The sequence below is a fragment of the Trachypithecus francoisi genome, unplaced genomic scaffold (assembly GCF_009764315.1).
Source record: "Trachypithecus francoisi isolate TF-2019V2 unplaced genomic scaffold, Tfra_2.0 Lachesis_group5, whole genome shotgun sequence".
In the NCBI taxonomy this organism is placed as follows: domain Eukaryota; kingdom Metazoa; phylum Chordata; class Mammalia; order Primates; family Cercopithecidae; genus Trachypithecus; species Trachypithecus francoisi.
The window spans coordinates 149,551,346-149,562,322 of record NW_022681470.1 but is presented as its reverse complement, the minus strand read 5'-3'; positions in this window follow the sequence as shown (position 1 = coordinate 149,562,322).

The following is a 10,977-nucleotide window of genomic DNA, read 5'->3' as shown; positions in this document are numbered from 1 at the left end:
ACCCAGCCTTCCCCCTCCGTGCCCCACCCAGCCTTTCCCCCTTCGTGCCCCACCCAGCCTTCCCCCTCCGTGCCCCCACCCAGCCTTTCCCCTCCGTGCCCCCACCCAGCCTTCCCCCTCCGTGCTCCCCTACCCTTTCCCCCTCTGTGCTGTGCCCCACCCAGGCATTCTCTCTCTGTGCTGTGCCCAGCACTTCCCCCTTGTGTGCTTGGTGGTTTTTTACTCATCATTGAGGACTCAAGACTGTCGGTCCCCCATGCAGGGAGAGTCCCTGACCATCCCTCCCCTTTCTGGGCTCCCAGGCCTAAGACCCCCACCCCCACCCAGTGCTAGCCCACCCCAGAATCCTGCTGTGTCCCTCCCCCCTGCCACCAATGTGGGGCCAGCCGTCCGGGCATGGTGACCACTTGGCACACAAGAGACCCAGTTCATCAACACACGCAAAGCCCTCTCCAGCTCCCTGTCCCATCTCCCGGATGCTCTGCTCCCAGACGCAGCCGCGCCATCACCGCTGTCGGGAAAGGGGTCTCTCGGAGGACTCCAGGCAGAAAGGCCCCTGGCAGGGTCTGGTCCCATCCAGGAGGCCATGGGAAAACCCTCTTTCTTGGCCTGAAGTTTCCTAAACCCTCACCTTGCACTCAGTGATTTACTTTTCTCTCTTAAGTTAAACCTGATCAAGATCTGTGGGTGCCTTTCACAAAGAGATGGGTTCAGCACTGTTGCCGCTGGAGGGCCTGTGGCCACTGCAGTGTTCCCAGGAGACCTTGTTCAGAGCGCCACACCCAAGGCTGCTCCCTAAACCTACACCAGTGACAGGTGGTTAAGGATCTGGCAACCTCCAGCTCGCAGCACACCCCAAGCCCCCAGGCTGCTGCGCGTTTGGTCCTCACGGCAGCCCGTGGTGGACAGGAGACGCAGGTGAGCGCTCCAGGGTCATGGGAAACTCCCAGGACCACACGGCTGGAGGAGCTGCACCCGGCACCTTCTCGGTAGAGTCGGGGCTGATGTCTGTACAGAGGAGCCCAGGAGTGGGTGGGGACAGCAGAACTCTGCCCGCCCTCAGGGGAGGGTTGGAGGGTCCCTGTCTGCTCCGATGTCCTGTGGAAAAGCAAGATGTTCACAGCCACAGTGCTTGATTTCTGAATGTCGTGTGATGTTGCTTTGAGCAGAAAATAGAGGGGGACGGGGACCAGGCTGTGGGGAGTGTGGGGATCTGACTGCCCGGACCTGGGGCGTCCGCCTGGCAGAAAATAAACCAGGTCCCTACTGTGTTCCTTTCTGCTGCGGCCACCTTAACACATATCACAAGCAGAGGCTCCAGCAACACTGAGCGATTACCTGGCCGTCCTGGGCTCAGAAGCTCAACAGGGATCTCACTGGACTCAAGCCAAGGTGTGGGCAGGGCTGGCTCCTGGAGCCTCCAGGGGGAGGGCTCGTCTCCTGCTCATTTGGTGGCTACAGAAGTCAGTGCCTTGTGGTCATAGGACTGAGATCTGTGTTCTTGCCGTGTGTGTGAGCTGAGGGCCTTTCCCAGCACCCAGAGGCCACTGCTCTTCTCGGTCCTGGCCCCTTGCTCCATTTTCAAAGCCAGCAATGGCCAGTCAAACCCCTCACACGTGGATGCTCCACTGGCACTCATCTCTGAGCAGGGCTGGGAAACCCGCTTGGTTATTACGGAAACAGGTGATTGAAGGAGGTCTGCCTGGATAAGCGGGGTGCTCTGACCCTCCAAGTCTGACAAGGTCTGGAACCCCAGTCCCACCAGCAAAGTCCGTTTTGCCACATGAAATAACGTGCTCCCAGTGTCAAAGTCAAGCAGATAGAGAAGCATTTTTACGTAAAACGTTTTGTTTGGAAAAATACATAAAAACAATCGCAATTTGGGGCATGCACACAGAACGGGCGGTCTTTGGTATATCTGCAGCGTGAACAGGAGGTTGGGGCTTTTACTAGAAGGAGGAATGTTATGTATCATTTCGAAAGAAAGCTCGCTGGAACTGGTGAAGTTTTGGGAGCTGGTGAGCTCTGACTGGGAGGGAGGTGGGGGCAGAAGGCATCTTCATGTCACTGAGGTCACTTCGGCAGCTCCCAGGTCAAACTGGCTTTCAGGTCACAGCAGGCCATTTTGGGCGCTGGCCTGTGATGCAATCCTGGGCAGGCACATGCGTCCGAGTGCTTTTTCCCTGGTCTCCCAACTGTCGGTGTGTTGGGTAACTCCCATCCACATCATCACTTTCACACCAGGTCCCAGGGATGAGGATATGGACACCGTTGAGGGTCACTATTCCTTCTGTCACACCTACCTCATGCCACACACAAAATCAGTCCTCAGTGGGTGTGGGATGTGAATGCTGAAACAAAACTTTAAAACTTACAGAAAAAAGTGAATGTGACCATGCTTTTGCCCTCCAGGTAGGGAAGGATTTTTTTAACAAGACATGTAGAGCACTAATCACCCATGACCAGTAAGTCAGCCGTATAAAACTTAAGCCTGATGTTCAGGACTCCTCAAAAATGTGGAAACAGAAGCCACGAATGGGAGGGCAGCATTTGTCGTGTCTATATCTGATTAGTACCCAGCATACATAAATAGCTCTTATAAATCAATAAGAAAATAGATGGGTGCTGGGCGAGGTGGCTCAGGCCTGTAATTCCAGCACTTTGGGAGGCCAAGGCGGGCAGATCACAAGGCCAAGAGATCGAGACTATCCTAGCCAACACAGTGAACCCTATCTCTACTAAAAATACAAAAAGTTAGCTGGGTGTGGTGGTGCACACCTGTAATCTCAGCTACTTAGGAGGCTGAGGTAGGAGAATCACTTGAACCCAGGAGGCGGAGTTTGCAGTGAGCCGAGATCACACCACTGTACTCTAGCCTGGGTGACAGAGTGAGACTCCTCTCAAAAAAAAAAAAAAAAGAAAGAAAGAAAGATCAGAACCGCAGCGAGATGAGCAGATGTAGGAGGTGGAGCAGAACTGCAGTGATGAGCAGATGTAGGAGGTGGAGGAGAACCTCGATGATGAGCATCGAGGAGGTGGAGCAGATGTAGGAGGTAGAGCAGAACCGCGGTGATGAGCAGATGTAGGAGGTGGAGGAGAACCACGGTGATGAGCAGATGTAGGAGGTGGAGGAGAACCACGGTGATGAGCAGATGTAGGAGGTGGAGGAGAACCGCGGTGATGAGCAGATGTGGAGGTGGAGGAGAACCACGGTGATGAGCAGATGTAGGAGGTGGAGGAGAACCGCGGTGATGAGCAGATGTAGGAGGTGGAGCAGAACCGCGGTGATGAGCAGATGTAGGAGGTGGAGGAGAACCACGGTGATGAGCAGATGTAGGAGGTGGAGCAGAACCGCGGTGATGAGCAGATGTAGGAGGTGGAGGAGAACCGCGGTGATGAGCAGATGTAGGAGGTGGAGCAGAACCGTGGTGATGAGCAGATGTAGGAGGTGGAGGAGAACCGCGGTGATGAGCAGATGTAGGAGGTGGAGCAAAACCGCGGTGATGAGCAGATGTAGGAGGTGGAGCAAAACCGTGGTGATTGATAAGCAGATGTAGGAGGTGGAGCAGAACCGCGGTAATGAACAGATGTAGGAGGTGGAGGAGAACCACAGTGATGAGCAGATGTAGGAGGTGGAGGAGAACCGCAGTGATGAACAGATGGAGGAGGTGGAGGAGAACTGCGGTGATTGATGAGCAGATGTAGGAGGTGGAGGAGAACCGTGGTGATGAGCAGATGTAAGAGGTGGAGTAGAACTCTACTGACAAGCAAATGTAGGAGGTGGAGCAGAACCATGGTGATTGATAAGCAGATGTAGGAGGTGGAGCAGAACCCCAGCGATGAGCAGATGTAGGAGGTGGAGCAGAACCCTGGTGATTGATAAGCAGATGTAGGAGGTGGAGGAGAACCGTGGTGATGAGCAGATGTAGGAGGTGCAGGAGAACAGTGGTGATAAGCAGATGTAGGAGGTGGAGTAGAACTCTATTGACAAGCAAATGTAGGAGGTGGAGCCGAACCCTAGTGCTGAGCAGACAATGAGCTGACGTGGGAGGTGTTGCTGTTGCTGGGGCTGTGGCAGGAAGTCGTTAATCCCATTCTTATTCTCCGGCTGGGGAATGAGCTCATAGTTGTGTCTGAATGGGTAATGAATGGATGGATGGAAATAATTATTGTTCACCTAATTTTATGCCCCTAAGGTCCTTGCAAAAGAAAACGGAGGGAGGAGAGAGAGGAGAAAGGGAAAGAAGTTGCAGTCAAATTCAGTCTTGCCAGTCTCTAAAACGGCGATTCATTTTGAAACTACTCCAAATTAAGCCTACAGAGGGAAGGCATGGCTGATTCTGCTGAGCTCCTATCACACCTATGGCAGGACAGCACGTTTCGGTCCCCAACAGTTGTGTAGGATTGTGACGGGGCTGACAAAGTCCTATTGCCTAGTGAGGTCATGCCCTAGCGCAGAACGCAGAATCACGGGGAATGACGAATGCCCGCCGTCGGCTGCTGGCTGGGCTGCCTGTCACACAGCAACACACAACGGAAGCGCACCCATCTCCTGTTCCCAGCGACCACCCCGTGGTCAGAGCCACCCAGGTGTGGCTGTGGCCGCCAGTGCTTCTACATCAGAATGGAGACCCCCTGCTGCCTGGCTCCCTCCCCAGGCCCGCCAGGCTGGTCCCCTCCCCTGTCCCTCTCTCATGCCCACTCTCAGAGCCACACCAGCTCAGTGTCGGGCTCAGTAACCCCCTCCCAGTTCAGGGGCATGACTCCTTCCAGATTCACCGTAAATATCATCTCCTCCAAAAAGCCTTCCCCAGTCACCTCGTCTCCAGCAGGGCTTCCTCATTTTTCTACCTCAATCTACGGGGAGTTTATTTGCTTAGTCGCATTTATCATCATCTTGCTCTGTGTTGCCTTTTTACATATTTATTGTCTTTTTTATCTCATTAGCATATGTGCTCCAGTAGGGTGGAGACTGTGATTACCTTGCTCATGCCTGAACTTCCAGCAAAGCATCCAGAACAGAACTTATTTCTTTTTTTATTTTTATTTTTGAGATGGAGTTTCGCTCTTGTTGCCCAGGCTGGAGTGCAGTGGTGCGATCTCGGCTCGCTGCAGCCTCAGCCTCCCAGGTTCAAGCATTTCTCCTGCCTCAGCCTCCGGAGTAGCTGGGATCACAGGCATGCACCACCACGCCTGGCTAATTTTGTATTTTCAGTAGAGATGGGGTTTATCCATGTTGGTCAGGCTAGTCTTGAACTCCCGTCCTCAGGTGATCCACCCGCCTCGGCCTCCCAAAGTGTAAAACAGAATTTCTTTTCTTTTTTTTTTTTTTTTTGAAATGGAGTCTCCATCTGTCGCCCAGGCTGGAGTGCAGTGGCCGGATCTCAGCTCACTGCAAGCTCCGCCTCCCAGGTTTACGCCATTCTCCTGCCTCAGCCTCCCGAGTAGCTGGGACTACAGGCGCCGCCACCTCACCCCGGCTAGTTTTTTTTTTTTTTTTTTTTTTTAGTAGAGATGGGGTTTCACTGTGTTAGCCAGGATGGTCTCGATCTCCTGACCTCGTGATCCGCCCGTCTCGGCCTCCCAAAGTGCTGGGATTAAAACAGAATTTCAATAAGCCTCGTGAGTGAGTGACGCCGGCGGTACCCGGGGAGGAGGCAGCAATACCACGTGTGACCACCAGATGCCATCCCAGTCAAGGGCAGTTGGTCTCTCCTCGCCGGGATTAGCACCGGACCGTGGGCTGAACAGCAGCTCCGGAATCCAATCATCACCCGCAGTCTGTCCTGCAAGGCGGCCTTCCCTATTACCGCTCTCACTTCACCAAGGAGAAAATGAGCTCAGAGAGGCAGTGCTTTGGCCCGGGACTAAACCGGGCGTGAACCCAGGTCAGCTCCTGCAGAACCCAAAGCATTGGCTGCCTCCTCCCTGTGGGTAGTTCGGTGGTGAGGAACGAGAACAGCCTTGCTCATGGCTGGGGAGAAATCCCACAGATGCCACTGGACGAGGGTGACGGAGGGGGTCGGGCTTTCCCCTGGGTGCAGGCACAACTGTCTCGTCCCTCACACAGTGACCCGCGGTGCCGCCCGCAATTCACAGCATGTTTCCCAAAGGAGGGACTCAGAGCGAGGTCCTCGAGGTGCCTTTCAGCCACACAAGGCCCAGACCACAGAACACCACATGCTGTGATGAGAAATTACTTCCCTTTTCCTTCAAGGCCAGTCCCGGCTCCCTCAAGAGGAAAGTCCCAGCTTGGTGCTAATAAAAGTTCAACTGTCCCCACCTTTGTCACTGGTTTCCAACAAAGAGAGAGCAGGCCCAAGCCTGGGGCGGAGCATAGAAGCTGGTTAGTCACCTTGTTTTGTTCTCACTGTTGTTTGTGTGCACACCTTTTCTGGCTTTGTTTTTGTTGTCCTTGTTTTGAAATAATTGCAAACTTTCAAGAAAAGTTGTATCATTTTGAAAGAAAACTCGCTGGAACTGGTGAAGTTTTGGGAGCTGGTGAGCTCTGACTGGGAGGGAGGTGGGAAGGCGTCTGGTGAGCTCTGACTGGGAGGGAGGTGGGAAGGCGTCTGGTGAGCTCTGACTGGGAGGGAGGTGGGGGCAGAAGGCATCTTCGTGTCTTTTCGGCAGCCCCCAAGTCAAACTGACTTCAGGATCCCACTAAGAACTCTGTGTGCCCTTCACCTGGTCACCAGCTGTGCATGACCTTCCACACTGTGTTATTGTCCTGTCGGTTTTTTCCTGAACATTTGAAGCTAAGGTGTAGACGTCATGCCCCTCCACCCCTAAAAATTTCAGTTATGTATGTATTTATTATTCATTTTTTGAGGCAGTGTCTTGCTCTGTCACCCAGGCTGGAGTGCAAGAGTGCAATCTCCACTCACTGCTGCCTCGACTTCCTGAGTTCAAGTGATCCTCCCACCTCAGACTCCCGAGTAGCTGGGACCATAGGGGCCCTGAGTCTCAGCCTCGGCCGTGTGTATCTGTGAGTACACAGCAGGGTCTCCGCCTCGGCCTTAATCGTGTATACTTGTTATACAATACGCTCACATCAATAAGTAACAGGTTAAAACCCCAACAGGAGGGTGAGTGAGAACTTGGATGAGCAAGTTACAAATGGAAGAAATACTGTGGCCAAGATCTTAGGAACACACATCCAGCCAAAAGAAATTCAAGTTAAGGGCCAGGCGTGGTGGCTCATGCCTGTAATTCCAGCACTTTGGGAGGCCAAGGTGGATGGATCACCTGAGGTCAGCAGTTCAAGACCAGCCTGGCCAACATGGTGAAACTCCGTCTCCACTAAAAATACAAAAATCAGCTGGGCGTGGTGGGTGCCTGTAATCCCAGCTACTCGGGAGGCTGAGGCAGGAGAATCACTTGAACCCGGGAGGCGGAGCTTGCAGTGAGCCGAGATTGTGCCACTGCACTCCAGCCTGGGTGACACAACGAGACTCTGTCTCAAAAAAAAAAAAAAGTTCAAGTTAAACTGTTGAGATGCCATCCTCTCCTTGAAAACTGATAAAAAGAGAGAGACGTGCCGGGTTGGCAAGGATGGGCCGGCATGGGGGCGGGCCCCACACCCTCAGCCCTGCACGGCGCCGCTTAGAAGGGAACTGGGCAGCAGGTGCCTGCGCCACAGATGCCTCATCCTTGGGCCCAGGATGTTCATCCTCAGTCATCTGTCTTACACAATGTGTCAGCCCGTTTTGTGTCACATAAAGAGGTACCTGAGGCTGGGGCGTTCATGACGAAGAGGGTTCATTTGCTCGCGCTTCTGCGGGCTGCACAGTAAGTGTGACACCAGCCTCCCGGCTGCTTCTGTGGGGCCAGGGAGCTTTACTCCTGGACGGAGGAAGGTGAAGAGGGAGCCGGTGTGTCACGGGTGAGAGGGAGCAAGGGGGAAGGTGCCACACTCCTAAAGGGCTCTCAGGTGAGCAAGAACGAACTCGCATGTCACCAAGGGTATGGGCCAAGCCCTGCAGGCGGGGTCTGCCCTGTGAGCCAGCACCTCCCTCCAGGCCCCACACCAACTCGGGATCACAGTTCAGCATCAGATTCGGCGGGACACACGTCCAAACGTATCACAGAGCACGCAGTCAGTGACGTTCACATGTGAATATTCATCTCAGATTTACTTATAGTAAGGAAACGCCAAACACGGCAATAGAGTGGGGACATGTTCCTAAGAGCGGGTGTTTTGCAAATGTTCCTCTCATCCAAAAACATCCTCACAGACATGCCCAGAACAGTGTTTGACAAAACTTCTGGGGATCCTGTGGCCCAGTCGAGTTCACACAAAAAATGCACCACCACACTCAGCATTCTGGGGGAAGCTGGGGGCACGTGAGGGGTGGCTGCAGAGACAGTGTCTGAGCTGTGAGGTCTGTTTCCAGTGTTTCAGTGCAAAGAGCCGGCTTCTGGAGAATAGCCCAAGATGCACTTGGAGGAGAGGCCGGGATGCGTCCCCCAATCCCTCTGCAGCCCCAACCCCAACCCAGCCCTTGACAAGCCCCCTCCCTCCAGACACGGGCGATGCCCCTCTCCGTCTCTCTCTCTCTCTGTCCTCCCGCTTTCTCTCCTCCGTGTGTCTGCCTGTCTTCTGAGTCCACCACTGACCTGTTGCACGTGCCCTGCCCGTGGCTCCTGCTCCTGCATCTCTACTCGCTCCCATATCCCCCATGAGCACTGGCGTGTTGGGACTCATCCATTTCTCTCCTGGGGCCTGAGCTGGGGTTGGGGTTCGGGAGCAGTGTAGGCCAAGACCCCATGGTAACGGGAGACAGAAGGCTGTAACGGAAGCAGCCCATATAGCCCGAGAGTAGGGTCCCTGTAAAACCACAGACACATCAACAAAACTGCATGTAGCAACGCCCTCCCACTCAGTCCTCGAGCAGCCCCGAAGGCACAGCCACCACTGTTTCCCGTCACAGACGGGAACACCGAGACGGCCGCCACTGCCCCCCGTCACAGACGGGAACACCGAGACGGCCGCCACTGCCCCCCGTCACAGACGGGAACACCGAGACGGCCGCCACTGCCCCCCGTCACAGATGGGAACACGGAGGCGCAGTGACATCAGTGGCTCCCCAGGGCCCGGCTGTGAGCAGCTCTGACGCGGCAGCCCCCGCTCCCCAGCATCTGGATGCGGTCCAGCCCGTGGACCAGGCAACCTGGCTCTGCTTCCTCCACGCTTGCCAAGAGCCTCGGCAGGAGGCCCTTCCTCACCTGTGAACACGAGGGCTGGACACAAACACACCGCACGCTGCGCCCACACCACGGCCGGCCTGAGGCAGGCATCAGCAGCCGATTGCCGAGGGCCACACAGTTTCCCTCTGAGCTCTGGCAAGGCCTCAGAACCCTTCTCAACCCTTAGCCAAGGCCAAGTGGTCTGAGAGGCCCAGGAGCTTTACTCTGTGTGGTCCTCAGGGTGCCATGAACCCGACCCCACGGCCAGCAGCACCTCCAGGCCTAGCCCCCCAGCCCCCTAGCCCCCGCCCCGGCTGGCTCCCAGTCCAGGCTGCTCCACTGCAGGCCCGGCCAGCAGCATCTGTTGCCATGGTACCTGCTGGGGTAGCAAGCCCCCCCCCAGTGGGACATCACCGCAGCAGCCGGCGAGATTTAAATGCAGGCAGCGGATTAGATCTGAGCATTGTGTGGATGTGGAATTTCCCGACGTTGACAACAGCCCCAGAGTTATAAAAGAGAATCTTGGTTTTTAGAAAAGATACGGTGGTATGTTTAGGAGGAAGTGGGCATCGCACCTCCAGCATAGTCTTAAATGGTTCTGAAAATGCGTATAAATATGAATATTGTGCAGTACGTAGACAGCAGGTGGCTGTAGTTACAGATAGAGGTACAGACACCGAAGATGACACAGCAAATGGGGAAAATCCAGCCTGCTGGTGACTCTGGGTAGAGTCGGGGGAACTCCTGCTGTATGGCAAGTAATCTTGCCATTTTCCCATAAGGTCAAAATGATATCAAAACTAAAAGATGTGAAAACAATATCCAAAGCGTAGAGCCTTGGGCCAGCCCTCCTCCCTGCCTCCTACAGAGACCCCAACTCTGCAGGTCTAGATGGGCTCAGACTTGGATTTAATCAGCATCAAGGAACGCGTGACGGGTTCCGTTGTGTCTCCCCTCAAAATACAGCCCGTCCCTGGAACCCACGAGTGGGACCTTATTTGGAAATAAGGTCTTTGCAGATATCATGAGTTACGATGAGGTAACCCTGGAGTCAGGTGGACCCTCAGTTCAATGACCGGCGTCCCTCTAAGATGAGGAGTGGGCTCACAACACACTCAGGGGCAGCAGCCGTGCAAGGACAGAGGCAGAGACTGGACTGAGGCATCTACAGGCTGAGGGCCGCTGGCCACCACCACCAGCTGGAGAAGGGCGCAGACGCAGTCTCCCTCTGAGCCTCTGGAAGGAGCCAGTCCTGCCGACACCCGGATGGCAAAACTCTGACCTCCAGAACCGTGAGGACACATCTCTGCTGTGGGAACACTCATGGGCCATGTACCTTCGCTATGGCTTCCCCAGGTGGCAGCTGCTCAGCCCACAGGGAGGGGCAGTGCCGGCCCCATCCAAACGCTTCCGGAAGAGCTGCCAAGGTCCTGCACAGCCGTTCGTTCATTGGCGAGTACATCAACCATACACTGGGCACCGACTGTGTGCCACGCCCACCCCGGCAGAGGCCCTGGGGACCCAGCTGTGAACAAAATTGGCAAAATCCCTGCCCTCCTGGAGCTGGCGTCTTAGTGGGGAAGACAGGCAAGAAACACAACTGGTGAATCAGAGTCTGTTAGCCAGGAGAACGCAGCAGGGAGGAGATGGCAGAGTCTTGGGGAAGGTAGGGAGGTCGGGGAGGCCTTCCCAGGAAGGGGACTTTGGGCAAAGACAGAAGTGAAGGAGGTGAGGAAGGGACTGGGAGGTGATCAGGGGAGAGTGCACCAGGAGGAAAGGCTTGGAGGT